This window comes from Mytilus californianus, unplaced genomic scaffold, assembly GCF_021869535.1.
Source record: "Mytilus californianus isolate M0D057914Y unplaced genomic scaffold, xbMytCali1.0.p SCAF_12, whole genome shotgun sequence".
Lineage (NCBI taxonomy): Eukaryota > Metazoa > Mollusca > Bivalvia > Mytilida > Mytilidae > Mytilus > Mytilus californianus.
In genome coordinates this window covers 7,212,432-7,238,400 of record NW_026262604.1, presented here as the reverse complement: position 1 = coordinate 7,238,400, position 25,969 = coordinate 7,212,432, and the positions used below count along the sequence as shown (strand labels likewise).

The 25,969-nt window shown below is 35.3% G+C and overlaps 3 long non-coding RNA genes across 3 annotated transcripts; all 3 read left to right on the top strand.

The window, feature by feature from the left end:
• Positions 1-1,637: 1,637 nt before the first annotated feature.
• On the top strand, positions 1,638-2,371 carry LOC127721297 (uncharacterized). Its single transcript, XR_007991112.1, has 2 exons — positions 1,638-1,770; positions 2,321-2,371. It is a non-coding gene; the product is annotated as an uncharacterized LOC127721297 (long non-coding RNA).
• A 5,507-nt stretch (positions 2,372-7,878) lies between these two features.
• Positions 7,879-9,296, top strand: LOC127721298 (uncharacterized). The gene is made up of 2 exons (XR_007991113.1): positions 7,879-8,695; positions 9,246-9,296. It is a non-coding gene; the product is annotated as an uncharacterized LOC127721298 (long non-coding RNA).
• An 11,763-nt stretch (positions 9,297-21,059) lies between these two features.
• On the top strand, positions 21,060-25,633 carry LOC127722374 (uncharacterized). Its single transcript, XR_007991710.1, has 2 exons — positions 21,060-21,146; positions 25,207-25,633. It is a non-coding gene; the product is annotated as an uncharacterized LOC127722374 (long non-coding RNA).
• The last annotated feature ends 336 nt before the right edge of the window (positions 25,634-25,969 follow it).

Below are 25,969 nucleotides of genomic sequence, written 5' to 3'. Positions count from 1 at the left end.
GCATCTATAAACAACTGTCATACTAGTGGAAGGTATAGCTAGCTATAAAACCAATTTAACTCACAATTTTCTTCGGTAAATGCATGTTCCACAGTAGGAATATCACAGTTGGTTACTCCTCGTTCCGTTAGTTGATAACGTTTGTTTTTGTCAGTTTTTATGGATTTCCCATCATTGAATTTACCTTAGAGTTCTGTGTTTTTGTTATACTGTTTTCTTATATTGATTACAAGGAAAATATTGTTAGCGTCGATTAATTTCTTGTCGTTTATTAAGATAACATTAATCTCCAAAGAATGTTAAAAGAAAGGTCAGATGGTATCTACAATCACCACAGACAAAAATGAAGGAAGTTTTAATTACATAACTGACAGAAAATGTCATCTAATTAATGCAACAGGATATTCTAAGGGAGCTACCATTTGATTTTTATGGGGGGGGGGGGCTAGGATGAAATTTGAAACAAATAGGCAGGACAGGAGTTTTGAGTATAAAAAAGGCAGGATGAGATTATTTGCAAAAAAAAGCAGGATGACAATCTATGTAAAAAAATAGTCAGGATAAACTAAAAAAAAAAGGGCAGGACCGAATAGAGTGAAAAATAAAAAGGCAGAACCGAATAGAGGGAAAAATAAATAGGCAGGACAACATTTTTCATCCTAGTCCCCCCCCCCCCCCCCCCCCCCCCCCCCCATAAAAATCAAATGATAGCTCCCTAAGTACTAATCAGAGTGGGGTTCGCCATGTGAAAAACTACATTATAATTACTATATTATAAACCTCCCATATTTACAATTAGGCATAAAACAAAATATATATACTTCTTTCTTGCTATAAAATGGCAAAATAAAACAAATGGGTAGGTCGGTAGGTAAAAAGATTTTTGATTAGACTATATAGGGAACTGTTCTGGACTTTGATGGTACTTTAATAACTCAAAATGTCTGTTATTAAACGGTTTTTAACCAAAACGCTCATAATGTATGTAAAGTTAGGCATGAACATTTATGTCAGTTATAAGGAGGCAGGAAACACAACTATAATTTGTTGGCCTTATTGTTGAGAACGAGTTTTTAACCAATCACAATGTGTTGATGTTCGCTTTTGAAAATATGACAAAGAATGCATTATATTCGGAAATTGCGAATTGCAAAACCTCTATCCATGTTGTAAATATAAAATTAATGAGAATGGTGAAATTCTAAAACTGCAAACTGTCTACTAGCCAAACATAAAAGTTAACTAATACAAATGTTCTCCATGCTTCGTTGTTGCCTGACATATAAAAACAAATTACTTAAATGTTTTCCCGGGATCATTGAAGGGGAAAATGTAAATTTTTAACAAAACATTAAAGCTAATATCAAAGTTCATGAATTTGTAATCTGCAAACAGAAAATTCTAATAACAGGATGTTAGTATTTTACTTCATATAATCAGGAAGAAAAAGGAATGAGGGTTTAGATGGGGGTGTAATTGCTTAGACTATTTTCTCTTTTCTTTATATTTTTTCTTTTTTCTCCATACTTTATTTTTTGGTCCACTTTTTTCAATTTTTTATATTTTAAATCCTCTAATTAGATATAAGAAGATGTGGTATGAGTGCCAATGAGACAACTCTCCATCCAAGTTGTACTGTTTTGACTAAGTGCCGAATTGACCATGTCGTCCCTTTCTTATCATTTCATTCCCCAGTCTCATCAATCCCTCGATTATTGTCAAAACTGAAACACGTTGTTTTTCTACTTGGAAGTTTTATCCACCACTAGAGTAAGTTAACCTTTTATATTTGTGCTCATTTTTTATATCGTTGTGCATATTGTTTAATTATACATTTTATGCAACTTCATATTTGATTATTGGTGTTCATTTACACACGACATGAGTAAATATTGCCGCTGTGAATATACAGTACTGTTTGTATTTTTTATGTATGCATTTCTCCCTTAAATTCCATTCATTATTTGTCAATCCCACATGTTAGGATTTATTTTTGTGTTTTATTGATGTAGACAAGGGTCACGCTCGAATTTTCTAGAAATACAGTCCCGCACAGTCTTAACGTGTGTAAATTTTATATCGTGCGTGGTATGAAGAGTACAGTCAATGACAAATGCAACCTTTCAATTTTCTTGCATATTTAGATACGTGTGTGCAATCTTTTTCTGATATATTTATGTTGTATTTCGAAGTGTAGTGTACAAGAGTTACTTGTATTGAACTGTATAACCATTTTCTTTGTGAATGTACTACTATTTGACATTTATTGTATAAGTGTTGCCTTAATATTATGCTTATGATTGTTATTTTGTACTTTCAGTTTTTCACCCTCTCCGGGGGTCTGTATACCAATAAACTGTTGATCTCTCAACGACTTATCAGTACAGTGAAAAATCTACATTATAGACATAAACCCAAGATAGATTCAACATGTCACAGTCAGAATCCGTTTCTGAAAGAGAGTTAAGAACTTCTAGAACACTTACATCTGATGGAGATCACCTTTTCCAACAGTCTAATGAACGACATCAATACATTATTAGAACTAGTAAGAGAGATATCGACGCTATTATACTAGACGTAGAAGATAATCCAGTGGTGGACCTCTCCACAGCGTCGACGTACAGAGATGAAATTTCAAAACTATCAGAAAAGTTTGAAAAAGAAGCTAACACATATTTTGATTTCTTAAAATCATATAGGACAAAAGAAAGTGAAATCGAGCATGCATCATTTAAAGTGTCATTCTATGCGTTAAAGGCCAAAATATCCGTCGTCAAACAACATCTTAGTGAATTACTACCTAGTAGATCCAAACAAGATAGTGAACGAACTCTTAAAAGTCGTAGCTCCCATCATAGTTCCCGTCATACTGGGTCAACAAGAAACTCGTCACTTAGTGCTCAATCAGAGATTCTTAAACAAACTGTGAAACTGGAAACCGCAAAGACACGACTTAAATATGCCAAAGAGGAGGCAGAACTGTTGCACCGTGAAGCTACACTCAAAGCAGAGAGAAACGTCCTCTCTATGAAGCGAGAAGTCGACGAAGCTGAGTCGGGATTGCAAGCCGTTAAGAAGGCTTTGAATTATGATCCTAATGACTATGGTGAAAGTTATGAACCACCAATAATTGCTAATCCGGTAGTTCAGTATGCCGATGTAGACAGGATATCTGAAAGAAAGTACCGTAGTTCTAAAGTACCAGATACACATAACATTACAGAACGACGTACAGCAGAATTTGTGGAGCAACAGCGCTCACAGCATGCTTCTCATTTGACCGAAAATGACTTTCAAGCAAACAGTGTTAACATTCCTGTTCATTCTTTAGGACCATTGAATCCAACAGCACGACCTTTTGTTCCGACCCAGAGGAACGAAGCACAAGAATTGGCCAAGTTTATGGTGAAGAAAGACTTGATTACATCTAGGCTCACATCATTTGATGACCAGCCTTCACATTACTCATCTTGGAAAATTAGTTTTCAACACATAATGACCGAGTTAGATACAAATCCTTTGGAACAGTTGGACCTTCTAATAAAGTTTTTGGGACCAAGCTCAAAACAGCATGCTCAGAACATTAGATGTGCTAATGCCAATAATCCGGCTACTGCAGTGCGGCTTATATGGGAACGCTTAGATGCTAGATTCGGTAGTCCAGAGATGATAGAGTCGTCACTACACTCACGTATAGTTAACTTCCCGAAACTTTCAAACAATAACCGAAAGGAACTCTACGAGTTAGCGGACTTAGCTGCTGAGATCGAGTCTATTCGCAAAGATGAAAAGTTTGCCACCACATTCGCTTACTTTGATTCGTCTCTAGGTGTGAATCGTTTTGTAACCAGATTACCTTACAGTATTCAAGAAAAATGGACTACTACTGCCAATGGTTATAAGTCAAAAAACCATGGAGCATATCCGCCATTCTCCTTCTTTGTGCCATTCTTGCAAAACATTGCTAAAGTGCGTAATGACCCTGGATTTTTATATGACAATCAAGACACCAAACCGACCACATCTAGACAAACGAGAGTACAAAATCGTTTTCGAAGTCCTGCGCAAGTTTCAAGCATTAAAACCGACATTGGACACAGTGTTAATAGACCACCTATTCAGAAGCAAAATGAGGACGTGTGTCCCCTCCATGGAACTAATCATACACTTAACACGTGCCGTGGTTTCCGTGCTAAACCATTGTCAGAGAGACTTGATTTAATTAAGCAGAAAGGTTTGTGTTTCAAGTGTTGCGGACCTAAGAGACATTTCCGTGACAAGTGTAAAGAGGATGTCAAATGCAGTGTGTGTTGTTCTCGTGACCATCCGTCAGCCTTACATGTAGATATTACAGCCGAACCCCAGAAAAAGCACGAGGAGGAGAATTCTAAGGAACAGATTAGCAGCAAATGCACCAAAATATGTGACTCGATACACAATACCAGTAAATCATGTGCTAAGATAGTACTCGCCAAAGTATATCACTCTGATAGACCAGATCATTTCAAAACTGTTTACTGTGTGATCGATGACCAAAGTAACAGGACTTTAGCAACGTCAGATTTCTTCAACTTCTTCCGAGAAAACGACACTGAAACCGAATATGTACTTGCTTCTTGTGCAGGAAGGTTCGTTACTAGTGGACGAAGAGCTTCCGGATACGTGTTAGCGTCGCTTGACGGATCATTCTGTCTTAACGTACCTGAAATAATCGAATGTAATGACATTCCAAACAATCGGGAGGAAATACCCTCATCTGTTGTAGCTTCAAGTTATCCGCACATGATGGACATAGCAAGTTGTATTCCTGACATTGACAATCAGTCTGAAATACAGATGTTGATAGGCCGTGACCTTATTAGAGCACACCATGTTATTGAACACCGTGTAGGAGCTGACGAAGTACCGTATGCACAGCGTTTACCTTTAGGATGGGTTATTGTAGGCAATGTATGTCTTGGTAGATTTCATGGACAAAAAGTAGTTAATGTAAACAAAACTGTAATCCTAGGCAACGGACGACCTACTTTATTGTCTCCGTGTGATAGCGAGATGTCAGTTAAATTAGACCCAATCTTCGACAAGACTAAACTAGACGAAAAGGAAGGTGTGTCAATAGAGGATCAAACCTTTTTGAATATAATGTCATCGGGATTCTTCAAACAAGATGATGGACACTGGATCGCTCCACTACCTTTTAAACCCAACAAACCTTCTTTAGAAAACAACAAACAAATTGCAGAGCGTAGAGCTAAATCGTTTGATATGAATTTACGTTGCAACTCCGTAAAGCGCACACAAGTGTTAGATTTTATGCAGAAACTGTTTGATCGAGAACATGCCCAGATAGCACCCAAACTATCGCCAGGTACTGAGTGCTGGTACTTGCCTATGTTCGCAGTGTATCATCCGAGGAAACCAGAGAGTGTAAGAGTAGTTTTTGACTCTTCTGCAAAACATCATGGACTATCTTTGAACGACGTCTTGTTGAAAGGTCCAGACATTTATAACAGCCTTCTTGGAATATTACTCCGTTTTAGGAAAGAGGCTTACGCCGTTACCGTTGATATCGAACAAATGTTTCATAACTTCAGAGTCATAGATGAACATAGACGTTTCTTGCGCTTCCTGTGGCACAAGGACAGCGATTTTGAAAAACCACTTACAGAATATCAGATGTTAGTACACGTCTTCGGAAACAGTCCGTCCCCAGCAGTGGCTACGTATGGTCTGAGACGAACTGTCCAACGCGCTGAACTTGATGTGAAAGACTTTGTTAGCAACGACTTTTACGTAGATGATGGACTTACCTCTTGTGCAACTCCAGAGGGAGTTATTGATCTTGTTCAAAGAACTAAGAAAACTTTATACGAAAACGGTAGACTTAGATTGCATAAAGTTGCATCTAACAGCAGGTTAGTGCTAGAAGCATTTCATTCAGATGACCTTGCCAAAAATCTCAAGGACCTTGACCTTGGATCGGCAGATCTCCCGATGCAGAGAAGCTTAGGTCTCTCATGGGACACAGAACTGGACGAGTTTACCTTTAGTGTGTCTTCCGACATCAAGCCATTTACACGCCGCGGAGTTCTTTCAACAATCAACAGTCTGTATGACCCAATTGGCTTTGCTGCACCAGTTATCATTAGAGGCAAATTACTCATGCGTCAAATGCTTTCATCTTCATCTACTATTGATTGGGATGATCCACTTCCAGAATTACTGAATCAGCAATGGGAATCGTGAGTACATTCATTGAGCGAACTTGAAAATTTGCGTATATCTAGAAAGTACAATGGACCTTCATTCGCCAATAGTGTTAAACGGGAGGTTCACATATTCTCAGACGCTTCTAAAGATGCAATCGCAGCTGTTGCATATATTAAATTGTATAGTGCAAATACTGTTTACATTAGCTTTCTTTTCGGGAAAGCCAAAGTTGCCCCGTCTCACGGACACACAATCCCCCGTCTGGAACTGTGTGCTGCAGTCTTAGCAGCAGAGCTTTCCGACATTATTCGAGATCAATTAGATATCAACCCAGATGATTTTTATTATTATACAGACAGTCGTGTAGTACTTGGATATCTGACAAACGAAACAAGACGCTTCTACATATATGTTGGTAACAGAGTCAGTCGAATTCGTTCTTCATGTCAACCTAATCAGTGGTCTCATGTGTCTACCAATGAAAACCCAGCTGATTTGGCTACTAGGTCCATCAGCACGATAGATCTTCCACAGAGTCTTTGGATAAAGGGCCCCGACATGCTCGTGACTAACGACAAACAGGATGAACACGATCACTTACTAGTAGATCCAGAAAATGACAAAGAAATTCGTCCATCAGTTAGCTGCAAGAAAACAGAACTCCAAATCGAATTTAATGAAACTTCATTAGGATGTAGTAGATTCGACAGGTTTTCTCAATGGACACGTCTCGTCAGAAGCATTGCCTTTATAAAATCGGTAATTCGTAAGAAACTGCACCAAGACGGAGTTATTTCGCCCGATCTGCTAAGAGACTCTGAAAACTTAATACTACGTTCAGTTCAGCAGGATGCCTTTTCCGACGAGATTAAGTTGCTTCAAGAAGGTAAAAGCATAACATCAAAAAGCCAGTTGGCTCAGCTGTCTCCTATACTAGGTTCAGATGGACTCGTACGAGTAGGAGGAAGGCTCAAACACGCTCCTGTAAATGATTCATTAGACCTGTCGCACCATCCTGTGATCCTTCCAAAGAACCACCATGTTTCGTCACTTATTATTCATCATTTTCATGAAAGTATACACCATCAAGGCCGACAGTTGACGGAAGGGGCCATCCGTGCCGGAGGCTATTGGATTATTAGTGCAAAACGTTCTATTTCAACCCTCATCAACAAGTGCATAATTTGTAAGAAGCTCAGAGGAAAACTTGAATGGCAACAAATGTCCGATCTCCCAACAGATCGACTTAGCCCATGTCCACCATTCTCTTATGTCGGCGTGGACACATTCGGTCCATGGTCCGTCGTATTTCGTAAAACTAGAGGAGGCTCAGCCAACCAGAAACGTTGGGCGTTACTGTTTACATGCATGACCACACGCGCTGTGCATATCGAAGTGATAGAAGACATGTCAACCTCGTCTTTCATCAACGCTATGAGACGCGTAATTGCAGTTAGAGGTCCTATCATACAATTTCGTTCTGATCGAGGAACTAATTTCATTGGAGCAACATCAGAGCTCAATATTGACCCTGAATTTGTCGAAAAAGGACCAATCAAGGAATTCTTACTGAAATCCGGAACTACCTGGAAATTCAATCCACCATATGCACATCATATGGGCGGCTCATGGGAGAGACTTATCGGTGTTTCTCGTCGGAATCTCGACGGCTTGTTATTGGAAAACAAAAGTAGGACAATTACACACGAAGTGCTTGTTACTCTCATGGCTGAAGTTATGGCCATCATAAACAATAGACCGTTACTACCAGTTTCGACTGATCCAGAGTGTCCCAGTATTTTGAGTCCGTCGTCACTTCTTACGATGAAAACTTCACCAGACGTGAAACCGTTTCCTTTATTCGGTCCAAAGGATATGTTGAAAGCTCAATGGAAATGCGCACAAGGATTAGCAGAAGAGTTTTGGCGTAGATGGAAATCCGAATATCTTCATGAACTTCAGATTCGTACAAAGTGGCAAACTGACCGTCGTAATCTACAAGTTGGTGACTTAATTCTCATGAAAGATCAGGATGCGCCACGTAATTCATGGCCCGTAGGACTTGTGGACAGGGTATTTCCAAGCTCGGATGGCAAAATTCGTAAAGTGGAAGTCGCCATAGTCAAAGACGGAAAGCGCACAACTTATTCCAGACCAATTACCGAATTGGTTACTCTCCTTGAAGCTGACTGACTATAATAGTGACATTGTGTTTTATTCAATTACATTTAATACACGAACAATTAGTATAACATTGTTAGGGAAACACATGTTAATTTGTCATATGACATTATCTTTTAATTTTGAAAATGTAGTGATTTCATAAAGAAATCAGAGGAGGAGTGTACTGTTTTGACTAAGTGCCGAATTGACCATGTCGTCCCTTTCTTATCATTTCATTCCCCAGTCTCATCAATCCCTCGATTATTGTCAAAACTGAAACACGTTGTTTTTCTACTTGGAAGTTTTATCCACCACTAGAGTAAGTTAACCTTTTATATTTGTGCTCATTTTTTATATCGTTGTGCATATTGTTTAATTATACATTTTATGCAACTTCATATTTGATTATTGGTGTTCATTTACACACGACATGAGTAAATATTGCCGCTGTGAATATACAGTACTGTTTGTATTTTTTATGTATGCATTTCTCCCTTAAATTCCATTCATTATTTGTCAATCCCACATGTTAGGATTTATTTTTGTGTTTTATTGATGTAGACAAGGGTCACGCTCGAATTTTCTAGAAATACAGTCCCGCACAGTCTTAACGTGTGTAAATTTTATATCGTGCGTGGTATGAAGAGTACAGTCAATGACAAATGCAACCTTTCAATTTTCTTGCATATTTAGATACGTGTGTGCAATCTTTTTCTGATATATTTATGTTGTATTTCGAAGTGTAGTGTACAAGAGTTACTTGTATTGAACTGTATAACCATTTTCTTTGTGAATGTACTACTATTTGACATTTATTGTATAAGTGTTGCCTTAATATTATGCTTATGATTGTTATTTTGTACTTTCAGTTTTTCACCCTCTCCGGGGGTCTGTATACCAATAAACTGTTGATCTCTCAACGACTTATCAGTACACAAGTCACAATTTGTAAAAGAAAACCATTCTAAGTTTTACAGAGGCTTCGATGGCCGAGTGGTCTCAGTAGTTCATTTACTTCATCATTGGCCTCTCAACACTGATGTAATGAACCCGAACCCTGCATTTGGCAGGTGCATTTGTCTACAATCTTGATTGTAAAGGATTCTCAGTTTTCCTGCAAAATGTAGCTTGTTCGCTCCGGGCAATCCGGCTTCCGCCACCAATAAGAAAAACAGTCACGATAGAGCCAATAGTGATGAAAGTGGCTTAAACACCAACAATCAATCAATCAAACCTATATTTTATATTCTTAAATGTTTGCCCATTTTATTCTAGTCGTTTTGCTTATTGTTATATATTCGTTATACCCAGACAAAATATAATATGGACCCTCATCAATCGTACAATCAAATCTACAGTTTGTCAAGTTAAATTAAGCATTAGACATGAATTGTGTTTAAAATATGTCATTGGTTCAGTAATCAGTAAATATCAGTCGTGTCTGCGATATGTTATATGTAAGTTTTCTTTTACATTGAAAATCCCTTCGATTATATCAGATCATGTAAGCACTTCAAAAACTTGACAAAGAAGAGATTTATAACTATTCATTTCTCAAACTAAGGTGACATGAAGGGAAATCAATTCCTAATGAATCGAATGAGTTCGTTTATAATAAATGTATTTGGTTACATGATTAAAGTAGAATCTTTATCTTCATAAGATCGTTGAGTTTTACTAGTAACATCATAGACTTACATTTATATGACACAGTTGAACATACTTTGCCACTGTGGACTGTGTTCAGTTGTTTGAAATTTGGCTAACAGGACAACTGTGACAAAGTTGTTTGCATGTTGACACAGTGGACCTTACGTTGATAAGGTGGACCATAATTTGACACAGTGGACCATACGTTGACACAATAGACCATACTTTTACACAAAAGGCCATACTTTGACACAGTTGTCCGGAATTTGACACAGTTGAATGTAGTTCGACACAGCTGAAAAACTTTGACACAGTGGAATGTATTTGAAAGAGAATACCGTTCTTCGGCCGCACTACATATTCATTACTGATTTCTTATGCTTATAAATGATATTATGAGTTAAGCCCTTTCAAACAGATTTTTACAGTTTATTTTAACTTTTAGTTACACAGCTGCTACAGGTTAACAGGTGGTTGAGCAACTATGGCTTATCCCATAATAGTCTGTATATAGATGACCCAAGCCAAGAGTCTAAAGAATTCAATCAATGACGTGACGTTATTTTTATTGTGTGATCAGACTTGTATTATTCTCTCTGATTCCCGAACACAAATGTATCGTTTTGACGAATATAACAATAATATACCTTATTATCGGAAATTTGCATGCAGACAAGGATATTCTATTAGGTTACTAATGCTTAGCTTCTTATAAATAAGCTTTGTAATTTAAAAAGCGATAACATTACTGATTTATTGGATGTGGGAAACAAGATTTGTTTATCACCGATATAACAGTATATTTTTCGCTTTGGTTTCCTGTTGGAAGGGTTTTTGTTCAATAATCAAATCTATTGTAAACTTTATGTCTGGATTAAGAATAATTCTTTCATGACATCCTCCATATTCTTCGGGTATTGAACAAGATTCGGTGGAGGAATATGTTTTTCTGATGATTTTTAGACAATTTGTATGCCTACTTTATCTCTCTTTTTCAATAGTCTGCGAAAAGACCTGTTCTTTTAATCTAAGTGACGATATGAGGATTGGTTGCCATTTATTGTGATATCAAAAACGCAAATTGAAAAGAAAGCAAGAAAATTTCACGTCATAATTAAAATTTTAAAAATGAAGAACTGTGATGAAAGAATCACACGTTGAAAAGGAGTATGATACGCAATTTCTCCAGTAATGACAGTTAATTTTTTTAATTAAAACACGAGTCTTAAAAAATGTTATTGTCGAGAGTGTAGAAATGTCTTTTTGGTGGTGAAATTTGTTTTTCGTATGATGCCAAGACAATTCGTTAATCAAACAACTGTATTATTCTTTTTTAATGATCTGCGAAAGATGTGTTCTTTCGATTATATATATCATTGTAGACTCTTTTCGTGACGTCACAACATCAAATTCAAAAGAAAATATCAATGATATTGCCGTCATAAGCGGTATTGACCAGAGGGTCAGGGAAAGTATAAATCAGCTAATAGTAATACAGTCATCATGTACCACTGCATCAAGTGTGATATGAAATTTCACCGCTCATGAAAGTTCAATTTTCAAATCTAAAACGCCAGGCTGTTTTGATCGAGACCAAGCAGTTCATCCGAAAAACAAACTTTTTATAAAATATAGACTGATCTGGGCAATTATAATATATATATATATATATATATATATATATACAAGTCTAAATTGAAAACAACGTTCAAACCTATGATTGCGTTGGATAAAAACCGCAATTTTTATACGTGTGCATGCAAAACAAATTTCTTGTTAGAGGGGTCTAAATACAGCACAAACAACATTTCTAAAAGACCAAAAAAGTGAAAAAGTATATTTTAACAAAACGCATTTGACTAACAGGTCGAACAACAAATGTTCATAAACCCTGCTGACTGCCATTGGCGATTGCCAAATAAACGGATCACCGATGTAATAAATGGATCTTAATTATAAATTGATACTAAACAGAAAACAATAAACTTGCGGAAAAGATGGTATACCGCAAACAAAAGGTGCAAAGATTTGTGTACACCATATCCGGATTTCGACAATTAATGTCTCTTCAGTGATGTTAGGAATCGAAACGGTATTTGGAAAGCCATACAATTTATCTCAATTTAGGATAGACTCTTGAATTTTGAGGAGTCAAAATAGGATGAACGGATCATTTAAACCCGAAGGCAAATATAATACAATCCCAAACGAAAAAATAAAAACAAGTCTAAATTGAAAACAACGTTCAAACCTATGATGGCGTTGGATAAAAACCGCAATTTTTACACGTGTGCATGCAAAACAAATGTCTTGTTAGAGGGGTCTAAATACAGCACAAACAACATTTCCAAAAGACCAAAAAAGTTAAAAAGTATATTTTAACAAAACGCATTTGACTAACAGGTCGAACAACAAATGTTCTTAAACCCTGCTGACTGCCATTGGCGATTGCCAAATAAACGGATCACCGATATAATAAATGGATCTTAATTATAAATTAGGTACTAAACAGAAAACAATAAACTTGCGGAAAAGATGGTATACCGCAAACAAAAGGTGCAAAGATTTGTGTACACCATATCCGGATTTCGACAATTAATGTCTCTTCAGTGATGTTAGGAATCGAAACGGTATTTGGAAAGCCATACAATTTATCTCAATTTAGGATAGACTCTTGAATTTTGAGGAGTCAAAACAGGATGAACGGATCATATAAACCCGAAGGCAAATATAATACAATCCCAAACGAAAAAATATAAACAAGTCTAAATTGAAAACAACGTTCAAACCTATGATTGCGTTGGATAAAAACCGCAATTTTTATACGTGTGCATGCAAAACAAGTTTCTTGTTAGAGGGGTCTAAATACAGCACAAACAACATTTTCCAAAAGACCAAAAAAGTGAAAAAGTATATTTTAACAAAACGCATTTGACTAACAGGTCGAACAACAAATGTTCTTAAACCCTGCTGACTTCCATTGGCGATTGCCAAATAAACGGATCACCGATGTAATAAATGGACCTTAATTATAAATTTAATACTAAACAGAAAACAATAAACTTGCGGAAAAGATGATATACCGCAAAGAAAAGGTGCAAAGGTTTTTGTACACCATATCCGGATTTCGACAATATATATATATATATCTATATATTTGTTACTCTAAGTAAACAACAGATGTTCAAAGTAGAAATTTTTCACAATTTATATATCCACACTTTCTCTTTTGATTGACGAAATGTGCGTCTGGCGTACACAATTTGTATATCCACACTTTCTCTTTTGATTGACGAAATGCGCGTCTAGCGTACAAAATTTCAATCCTGGTATCTATGATGAGTTTTTGATACTGATCGTCTAATTTTTTCTGCAAAGTTTTTTTACTGCTTGTAACTCGAATAAAAGGTGTTGGCAAATGACATTTCTGCAAATAACAACATTGGATCCGGGATTTAATAGAAATAAGAAGTTGTTGTATGAGTAACAATGAGACAACTCTCCATCCAAGTCACAATGTGTAAAACGTAAACAATTATAGGTCAAAGTACGGCCTTCAACACAGAGCCTTGGCTCACACCAAACAACAAGCTATAAAGAGCCCAAAAAAGACTAGTATAAAACCATTCAAACAGGAAAACAAACGGTCTAATCTATATAAAAAACGAGAAATGAGAAACACTTATGAACCACACCAACAAACGACAACCACTGAACATCAGGTTCCTGACTTAAGACAGGTGCGAACAAATGCAGAGGGTTTAAACGTTTTAACAGGCACCAACCTTCATCATAACCTGAAATAGTAGTGTAACATTACAACATAGAAAGACACACTATAAAATATCAATTGAAATGGCTTAACTCAATCAAAAAGACATATTAACAAAAATGTACATCTATTTCAGTTATCAGTTGACCAGTTGACCGTTTCCTTCTTTCATTGATATTTGCAAACGCCAGCATTCCTACCTAGTAGTAGTTTCAATGTATTGCTCGCAGTGTTTATTAATAAATAGGTGGTTTCCGGGACCTCAAGTGCGCTGCAAAGGTTCAAACTTTTTACTGTATATACATTTTGTTCCATCTTGTGATCCGTTTATTTGGCAATCGCCAATGGCAATCAGCAGGGTTTAAAAACATCCGTTGATCAACCTGCTAGTCAAATGCGTTTTGTTAAAATATATTTTTTAACTGTTTGGTCTTTTGGAAAATGTTGTTTGTGCTGTATTTAGACCCCTCTACCTTCTCAAGGAGAGAGAGAAGAGAGAGAGGAGGAGGAGAGGGAGGAGGAGATAGGAAGGGAAGGAGAGAGGAGAGAAAGAGAGAGATAGGAGAAGGAAAAGAGAGAGACAGGAGAGAGAGAGAGAGAGAGAGAGAGAGAGAGAGAGAGCTAAGAAGAAGAGGCGAGCGAGAGTGTGATAGAAAAAGAGAGAAAACGAGAGAGAGAGAGAGAGAGATAGCGAGAGTCTAAGAAAGAGAGCATGCACCAAGTTTCCTTTCCAAAATAAATTCTTCAGTGCATTTTTAACCCACAAGAATATACACCAGTGTTATAGTGCATGGTTGCGGCAGCATAGCGTTCTTCTCCATCAAGGCTATGCTTAAACACAGTCCATCGGATAGCTAGCAACTGCCTACCAGTATCTTGGATAGGTCGGCACCCTAACCTTCAGTTGTCCTTCATTAGGTCTGAGCACAATTTTTCCATCGTCAAGTGAAAGTTGTATCTCAATTAAAGAAATGTACGTTGTGGCATTTTAATTTCTTATCTTTTGCACTTAAATTATTAAAAAATGAACGTGTTTACAAAAACGTGTAGTCAGTTAAGTATTACAAAAATAAACATACAAAAACGCACATCTAATTCATGGATTTTTTAAACTCATTTACTTATATAAAGCAAGAACAATTCTGACAGAAAATGATTTTCTAATTTATACAGCATTTCTGCAAACTTTTAAAAGTCCATTAGTAAGATTGAGATTTCCTTTCAAGATTTTCAAGAACATTGTTTTAAAGGCGATGTTTCGTAGAACCTTTTTAAACTGTGTTTTAGTAACATCCTAGGCCTTTTGCTGAAACCATTTTTCATCTTTCAAATTATTTCAATCATGAATGAATTAGTTGGCCTAAACAAAATATTGTAATATTTTTATGTATTCTAAAATATTGACCTCTGGTTATTTTGCCTCAATATACTTATATTCTAATAGATGTTCTCTAAGATTTTCGGTTATTGTATATTCAAGGAGGCTAGACTCAAGGTAGCAGCTACTCGCTAGCAGCTACTCCGCTAGCAGCCAGTTTTAAGATATGTCTATTAACCTAAAAGTTGCATAAGATTCAAATTTGGCTAAAACGATTTTATTATATATAACCACTAATTTTAAAAATATCTGTTTTAAATAGAATTTCGCAGATGAAGACACTACTCAATGAATTTTAAAATGTCATCTCCTGTTCATTTATTTAAAGACAATAGTGTATGTTTTCAATGTTACAAGCATCGTGCTGCATGCTTTAAGACTTTAACAGTCAACACTTTGGAGTGTAAATAGAATCGTAAATAGTTATGAAAAAAATGAAAATTTCTTGTTGCATGTTATTGAATTTTCCATCAGAAATATTTATTTGCAAAATTGTGTTAAAAAGCTGTCCGTATGCTCTGTCTCTTGTAAAACAGTTCGTAAAAGTAACAATAATTCTACGCTACAAAAATAAAAAGTTGTGTTCATACTTTAATATGTTCTTGTTTTGTCTCTGTAACAGCGCTTAGTTTTGATTGGACGAAGGGTTTATTTTAAGTAATCAAAGTAGTTTGTGTAAGGTAATTAATTATTAACCTATACCGTACAATGGAACCTATGGGGATGCAACTAGTGTATAAATCTCAATCACCGAATAGCTATTTATGGTATAATTTTCACAATTATACCATGGTTTTATTGTATCTAGACTTTGTAAAGAAAAAGAAAGATGGACAGACCTGACGCGGCTGCCTGAATTTTTTGACATAGGAACAACAGAGTCGGTGCGGGCCACCAAGCTAAACTGCCTGCTTTGCACCAGTCGATATAAATGAATGCCTAGGGTGGGAATCGTACCTAAAATTCGCTCCCGTAAGCCCGTACTTACTTGCTTAGCTTTATGTTTAAGACCCGAAAAGGATAATGTAACTGATTCTTATCAAAATTATTCCGTTTGTACTTAGTGTAGAACAAAAATTGCCGTAGGAAATTTTTTTATGAACTCAGAAAGTTAGGGCGGAGTAGGGTGTCAGACCCCAACTTTGGACCTATTTTTAAAAACAAATCTGTGCTATACCCCACCTTGATTTTTTTTTATAAAGCAGGTCTAAGAATCCAAACTTCCGTTTGCACGTAGTGTGAACATAAAAGTTCTTTTTTTAACTCAGAAATTGAGGGTTGATAGGGTGTCAGACCCCAACTTTGGACCTATTAAACAAAATCCGTGCTATATCCCACCTGGATTATTGGTCAAGCAGGCCTAAGGTCCCCAACTTCCATTTGCACCTAAATGTTTATGAACTCAGAAAGTAAGGGTGACGTAGGGTGTCATACCCCACTTTTGGACCTATTAAAAAAAAAGTCCTAAACCCCAACTGGATTTTATTTTCAAGCAGCGCTAAGATCCCCAACTTCCGTTTGAACCTTGTGTGGGGGAAAAGTATTGCCATGGGATTTTTTTTATGAAAATAAGGTTGGTGTACGGTGTCAGACCCCAACTTTAAACATATTTATAAACAAAAATCCGTGCTATATCCCACCTGAATTTTTTTGTCACGTGCACCACGGTGTGTTTATAAAACATGCGATTGTCTTTTATTTCTTGATTAGGATATGAAGATGTAAAATTCAGTGACGGAAATAATATCTTTTTTTTTTGGCATGAAATCGTCCAATAATTGTTTGCCTCGCTCCGATCGGCGGTATATATAACGTGTTTGGCAATTACGCTCCCTTTCAAAAATCCTGGATCGGCCCCTGAAACTCATGCAAAGTGTCTATGACTGTTAAATTAAAAAGCGTTAAAAGTTATTCGAATGGATTTATAGTATAAAAACGTTTGAGTCGTATGCAACTTTTAGGTTTATAGACATACATGTATCTGAAAACTGGCTGATAGCGGAGTGGCTGCTAGCCACTAGCGAGTGGCTGCTAGCTTGAGTCTATCTCAAAGAGGGGGTGTTTCTCCTTCTCCAGCATTGACACAGGTTATCGTCATAGTTTATCCTTTCTATAATTTTTATACTTGCAATTCTTTGATTATAAAGTCACTTATTCTCAGTTTAGTAAAGCATTTTCTTATTGAGTACTCATGAAGCTAAATAAAGTTTTCCATAAAGTAACAATTTACTTTTTTCATCATAACTATTAAAAATATTTAAAATATTATATTTCTCTTTTATTTTACTAACGCAAAGGCTTTAACGACAATATATTATTTAAGTCTCTACAATTAATAACTTTATCTAAAAGGTCTGGGTTGGCCGAAATTTTTGACATTTGTATACAAAGAATTAGTACCATGCGAGTAAATCATTATAAAATTGGGAATGGAAATGGGGAATGTGTCAAAGAGACAACAACCCGACCAAAGAGCAGAAAACAACCCAAGGCCACCAATGGGCCTTCAACACAGCGAGAAAATCCCGCACCCGGAGGCGGGCTTCAGCTGGCACCTAAACACAAATGTGTACTAGTTCAGTGAAAATGGACGTCACACTAAACAGTCTTTTAATGGGCTTCCGTCGACATATGAACTTTTATACCTTACAATGCGGTATGGGTTTTGCTCATTGTTGAAGGCCGTACGGTGATCTATAGTTGTTAACTGCTACGTAAGTTGGTCTCTGAAACACAAGGATACACAGAGAATTAACAACAAATCTTACTGTTTTTCTTGATTGCCACAGGCACATAAAAAAGTTGTTGTAGACTAATGGCATAAGTGAACGACCATTAAACTTTGAAGGGAGGTGGGTGTTTATGGTTATTTTTCCGTTCTGTAATATTTTTATTTTTTGTACCACGTAAGCATTAAAACATATTTGTATCGAAAACAAATTGTGTAAGGACTTAACATTAAATCAAATGGCAAAAACTTTCAAATATTCTTTATTTCTCCCTGATCAAAATATCATATTTCTTTAGAGTTGGGTATCAAACTACTTTTGTTAAGCAAAAAAACATAAAACCATACACTCCCTCCCCCCTTCACAATTATATATTCGTTCCCTAATGATTAATTCATCCGCGCAGTTCTTTTAAATTTATAAGCTTAAACGTAAGTCTTTGGACTTTTTAAATTCAATTTAAAAGTTTTGTATTTTTTCCCTGGTATTTTATCACAATTATTTATTCATATTATTACCAAACGCTACAAATTTTTTTAACAAAGGTCTTTAAACATTCAAACGTAAAATAAAACTGGATTAAACTAGACAAGAATAATTGTTACATTCTTGCATACTTGTGTGAAACCAAGAAGATGGCCATTGGTTAAATCTTAACATACTACTTGATTAACTACCAAAGTATGCTTGCGCTAATTACAATACTAAATGTCGCATTTTTGATGGCGGAAGGTCCTCAATGGCAGAGTGGTCTTAATAATCATCTACGATTGACCACAGTCTATAGCCTGCCAACACTGAGGTTGTGAGTTCGAGCACCGCACTAGGTAGGTGCGTAAGACCCCAATCTTAATAGACTAGGATTGCCAATTTTCCTGCCGAAAGTCCGTGGTCCTCTCCGGGAATTCCGGCTTCCCAATAAAAACTCACCGCCACGAAAATGCCAATAGTACTGAAGGTAAAAGTACTTCTTGTCCATCAATTGTGGAAATTAATAAATAACAATTTAATTGAACTTTGTTCCAAAATTTAAAAAATCATTGATAAGAATTTTCATTTAGCTCGTCAATGCATTCCTTTATTCTTCGACGTAAGACTGTGTTCTCTTTGTGGGATTTAAAAAATAGAGAATTGTAGACAAAAAGTGAAGCATTTAAAAGGACAAAGTAAAATAAAAATAGACAGAAAAATGGGTTAAAAAATAAAGAATAGAGAATAATGGGGTGCTAAAATATAAAAAATAGAGAAAAATGGTCTATCAAATAAAAGAATAAAGTAATAAAGGATCCCCCATCCAGACCCTCATACTAATTATCTCGAAAAGAATCATTGCTTTTTTCAAAAAGCAATAATTATTGTAATTTTTCTCGCAAGTGACAGGAAAATCCTTCTGACAATTAAAGGAGATAATTAGTGAAGACTGCATATAACCCAAATAATGTCAGTTGTTATATTCTGCCGATCTCCGACTGATTTCCGTTTGCTACATTAACCTCGATAGGCTATATAGACCGCTAGAGGGCGCAGACTCATTCGAGTTAGAATTCGTATGACTTAATAACTAAATATCAATGGAAAACAAAACTACTTAAAGTTTTTATTTTAACGCAAGAATATAAGTAAGGTTCGGGTCATGCATCTGGGCATCCTGCCCCTCCCAGATTATCAAATGGTCGTCCCATTACCTGGGCATCCTGCCCCTCCCAGATTAGCAAATGGTCGTCCCATTACCTGGGTATGTATTCTCAACAGGTGGTACACGTAAATGTAATATTTATAGATCATAAAACTTGTTATGATATATCAGATAAAAATTTAAAGCATGGTTAATCAGATGACCAATGCAAATTAAATGTTTAATTCCTACGGCAATGGTGTTACATGTACATATTAATTACTAGACTAAGTATACTAGTATATTATTCAAAACGTTTGTGGAATATAATAAATTAGTACTTTGCCTAAATATATAGCATCTCCCTCTCTCTCCTTTCTGTTTTCAACTTTCTCTCTCTCTTTCTCTGTTTTTTTTTTCTTGTTTTTCTTCTAGTAGAAAGTAATGCATCTATAAATTGAATTTTTCTTTCATCTATAATTTCCCATGTGTATTTTATAATAAATAATGTAACAAGTAGTTTTTTATATATATTTATATATATATATATCTTGGCAGGCGTGTTAGCACATACCATATCCATAAAGAATATATAACAATTTGACAAGCAAAAAGTTTGTAAGAGCATGCTCTTGTTTAATAATTTCGCATCTATGTTCTTGAATGCATAATATATGTTCAACGCTTGTGAACATTTCTTTCATGCCCTTGAAGATTTTCAGCTGCATTTACAGTCTTTTTATTTATTCTTATAAGCATAATATAAATGTTTCAACGCTGATATGTGTGATTTTAAAATATTCCGCGTTGCCCTGCTATCAGTCAATTATTGTACAAATAAAAGGATAAATATAATAATGTGTTGCTTTCCTATTTTTTTTTTCTATGCATGTATACAAAAAGCACTCCGTTATCAAGCTGTTATTTTGAACGAAAATTAAAACAAAAATTACTGTTAACAGGTCATTTTGGAGTCCCTTACAAGGTTGAACGTTGTTTTATGATGTCCTGTATACATACATTTAAGGTCATATTATTTACCAAAACACTACTGTTCTTGGCCAAATATTTATTGACTAGATCAATTGTTAGAAGCTGCCAATAAAACTATCATTATCGGAACAAATTTTAAATGTATTCCAATAAAACTATCATTATCGGAACAAATTTAGTGTTTGCCAAACTGCTATATATCCCATGATAATCCTGTGAAGTATGTGGTTCAAATTTTTTGATTTTTTTTTAATTTTTGTCAACAGTCAAAGTAAATATTTTGTCAAAATTTTATGAAAATTAAACGAGCCAAAACTGTTTTAGTCAAACAAAAAGTGTAGGGTACCCTCTAAGGGGCTGTGAATACTGCATACTAAATAGAATACAAAGACAGCATATTTTTACATACATGTATGATAGATTATTATCTTTGGTTAATGGCAACATTTGGTATATAGCTGGTTCGGCATCATTAAATTTGGCGTTTAATTTTTTCTGTTTAAAATTACTAATTAAATTGTATTAAGCGAAAGCTCGGAGCAGTCTCCGGGTTGTATATATAAGAAACAAAGCTGTAATTATCAGTATTCTGAAATTTCACAGATTCTAGCAAAGCAGATTTTGAAAATGCAGGTAAGATTTGATTTATTTAGGTTGTAAATATTTTCAATTTTTTTTTTTTCTCTCCAGACAAACAATTGTTTTTTCTCGACTCTAATAAAAAAAAGACATTTTATTCAAATAGATACATGAACAAGAATTTGTTTTTTTTTTCACCAAATATTTAATGGAAACAAACCATGATTTTTTTGATTTTTTTCATTTCCCTTCTGAAACATTTTTTTAAACCTCGCCCCCCGCAAAATATGAAAAGTCAAGTCGGTATCAAACTACTATAATGTGAATAAAGGTCACATCTCCTATAAGGTTAATTTTATATGGTTACCATTATATACATGTTTTACTGTAGTTTCACCAGAAGTTAAAAATAAGGATATTAAGTGCCAGTCTGCCTAAGAATCAGGCAGTGGTGAAAACCTGATTAACCAAAACCCACTCAAGTTGACATTGATTTATGTTCAAAATGTATAATGATGCACGAATAAAACATTTGTTTCCTTTTCTTGTTCTGGTAATTCAAGATATAATTTGATTGAAATGCACTAGAAATTAACAATTAAGGGGAGCTAACTCCATAATTTGCTATCATTCTAACCAAAAGTTATCTTCAGATTTCTCGAAATACCAGACACGCAGCAACAAAATACCTACCATTTCTAACTAAGGATGAGGGTAACTTCAAAATATGATGGTTAGGTCGGTGGGTTTTGTTCGGCCATGTTTTAATGTTTTTCTAAATTGCCTGATTCTTACAAAGACTGGCACATAATGTGCATGGAGTAATTAAGGATGTTCGCTCCTCTTGTTTTTGAATTTTTGTCAGATATTCGGAATCCTCTGGTTTTATCCATGTAGTGCCATCAAAATTTTTGGCCGCTTACCACTACTTATCATCTCACAATTTTATTACCTATATTTTAAAAAGCCATATTTGAAAATCTTATAAAATCCTTGTTATTTTTCCCACTTTGTTTTAGACTTGAAACGATTAAGAAAGTAATATATTGTGTAGACACATGTCTATTACTGAAGACTTTATGATGACTTTTAGATGTCTTTTGTTTATTTGTGTTGCTGGGTTTCTATGCCATTGACAGACTGGTATATCCCACATCTTCTTTTATCTGATTCATGATAATTACTTATATAAGTCTTGAAATCAAATATTGCTAGAAATATTGCTAGAATACTCACTTTTAATCATTGTTTTAAATTAAATCGAAGCCGAACATCCAAAACGTGAGTTAAAAAACACCATTTTTAAAATTAATAGTATCTGATTTTCTCTTTAAAAGGTGCACAAGGCATACTTTTGTTAATGAAACTATTTCGATTTTATTGACATAAAAAGCTTTTGATTGAAACATTTAATGACCAGAGAAAAGATGAAATAATTGTAGTTCTATTCTAATTCGCTTGATTCAAGTTATTTCCCTAACCAGAAAGGTACTCTTTTACTGTAGTTATCGGATGATAGGAGAGAATTTTTTAAATTTTACAAAATTGAAAGCTAATTTACTTTCCTGTGATACTTATAGGTTTCATAACGAGTGAGAATGGGATATCGCTTGATATCAACTCGAGTTATTTAATTTCAATATAATAATGAACGAGATTTTGGCGCGTTTGTTATTACTATTTAAATTAAATAACGAGAGTTGATATCAAGCGATATCCAATTTTCAGATGTTGTTAGAGCTATTTCTCTTATGGTCAACAATCTCAATGTGTTAAATTACAAATTCCGCGAAATGTTGATCTGGTCTTTTGCACATTCCAGTATGACGTCATATGTCCTTTTCCGGTGTCAAACTTTAACATCAGACAACTTAAGACTTTTGTACGCTTCAGAATGTAATAAAATTTGACAAAAAGAAGATAGTCAGGTGAAATGTGTGAGTGTTTTGTATATTATTGAAGAAATCACACATGTTCGTTGCCATGGACGAAATGTACATCGCCAGGCGTCTTAACCTTTCAAATTCATCAATGACCTATAAGGAGTAGCCAATGGAAATGCCGTAATATCGTCTTGTGATGCTAGAGAAGCCAATCATGACAAATTAACGCAGATTTTCGGATCACTTTTTCGTATCACACTCCGTGCAGTGCGATACGAGAAATATCTATGCATGCACGAAATAAATAACAGGCCACAACCATAAAAGAATGTGATATATCAGTAAATAACAGATTAACTGAAAATAATACTTTGAAATGAGCGTTGTGTGAGACAAATTTAGAACAAATTGACCCTAACTTTTCCCTTTCCCAATCCCCTTAGGGAAGGAAATGTAAGGAAAAGTATTAACAAAATCAAAACAACGTGCCTAAGTAAAATAAAATTTGGTTAAATTCACTTGACAAATACTAAATGCCTTAGAATAAAACATCAGTTGAAAAATACTCTATCAGTTGACAATAGAAATGTAAAATTTAATTCACGTTCACTGGATTTCACCACACAAAAAAATAAGGGTATGACTCATAATGAGACAATTATTTACCTGAGTTCAAATAACGTGGATGTGAGCAATTTCATGTCGCCGTACGGCCTTCAACAATGGGCAAAACCTATACTGTAAAGTGAGCTATAACAGTCTCCGACATGACAAAGTGTGGAACAATTTAAATGCGAAAACCAACGGTCTAAGTTAAATCAAAACAATTTAAAAAAAACAGGTATTACAGACATACACCATCGAAAACCACTGAATATAACAGGCTCCTGATAGGGACAGGCATATTCGGAATGTGTTGGGTTTAAACGTCAATAAGTGTTCAATGCTCCTGTTCTTGGTAGCTGTACATTTATTATATATACTGACTGACTTTAAAAACGCAACACTCATTTTGTTGATTTTTTTTTACTAAATCATGTTTGATTCTCATACAACTACTTTTCATGCTTATCATACTTCTTTCTCTTTAGAAAAAAATCATTATCTGACTTACCTGTGGTTATTGAACATTCCAGAATTTTGAAGTCGCACGAATTTCTGAAAGCGAAATTTGGAACCAATAAAATATTTTTTCAGTTTTTTTTTGCTTCTTGAAACAGCTCTTGCAATCCTTGGCCACAGTTAAATCAGTTTAAAAATGTTGCATCTCCATATTGCCAAGACTGAGGAATAAAAAACTGAATCAGCCCATAAGAATACTGCGAACAGAAAAACGTGACATTCTGGAACCACAGTTTGACTTCAGAAACTCGTCTTACTGTCATTCGGACAATGATACAGGTAGACGGGATTTGATGCTGACCACCGATGACCAGATCAACATGTTGTGACAATGCAACGTCAAAAGAATTTGATCACGCAACGTCATTTGTGATTCATGTTTACGGCCGCAACGTAAACTGCTTATCAAATTGTCGAATGCCATTGCGCACAGATTCTTGCCATAAATGTTTCCCAAAAACCGAACTTCTAAAGAGTCGACTCAAGAAAAACTTTTAAAGCCCTAAAGTTTAAACCGCGTTATTGCCAAAACCTATTGTAATGGGTGGAACAAAGCAAAATCAGAAGGTGTAAAACAGAACCTACATTGTAAAACATGTCAAAAAGAATTGGTTGACCATTCTGACAATTATTTTCAATTGGTGTTTGTTACAGGCAGTCATTGCCTTTGACGGTGCCACATTTATTCCAAAATTTAGAAAGAATGATCTAGTGTTGCGTTTCTAAAGTCGGTCAGTATATGTAGATAGCATATAGCTATAAGACTTAGTACATATGTATGTAGAAATATGCAGGTGTAAAGTACTCATGTTTTAGTACACAAAACGTGAGTTCACACGTACCTGTAAGTATGTATGTGTTTAGAAAGTACGTTTTAGTGCACAGAACTACGATTTTTTTTTTCAAAAGTGAGAAAGATTGTCATCACAAACATTTCTAATCATCCAATCAGTATATTTATATCAAATAAGCTCAGCATGCAGTGAATTTCAACACTTAAAACACACCATAGCGCATGATCATGTTCTTTCCTTGTAAAAAGTCAATCAAAAGACAAAATCGTAAATCTACATCGAAAGTACTGTTTACGTTTATTTTTATTATTTCAGACCAAAGTTCTCGTTGTTATGTTGATGGTAGCTATGGTGCTAATGGTAGAGGTCAAAGGTGCACAATTGACGAGAGACTGTCTGGACATCTGTCGCCGAAGAATTGACAGATGTAAATCAAATTGTAACCAGGACTACAAGAACAAAAACAAAAGGAAGAAGTGCAAGGACGTCTGTAGAAAATCTGATAGACAATGTAAAAAGTTCTGCCGCAACGACGACCCGACCGATGATTTTACTTACGATTACTAACACTGTTGTGTAATGAGTGGTTCTTGAACATGCCTTGGTGTGTTTAATTGACTTTCTATTTCTGTTTAACCTGACGTATAAAAAAATAATTGGGAAACAAAATGTAAAATGGTTTACATACGTGTTTTCTCCGTGTATTCGTTTCATACTTTGAATAAAAGCATATGAATACTTATTATAACTTTTATATATTATTCTTCTCCCCAAAATATATATAATCGGAAAAGGTTCAAACTGAGCATTGTGATTGCATACAGACCAGTGTTGTAATGTTACACTGCTGTCTTAGGTTAGGGTGAAGGTTGGCAACTGTTAAAACATTTAAACCCGCTGCATTTGTATGCAAATGTCCAAAGTCAGGAGCCTGTTGTTCAGTGCTTGTCGTTTATTGGTGTGGTTCATAATTGTTTCTTGTTTCTCGTTTTATAGATTAGACAGTTGGTTTTCCTGTTTGAATTGTTTTACACTAGTCATTTTGGGGCCCTTTATAGCTTGCTGTTCGGTTTGAGCC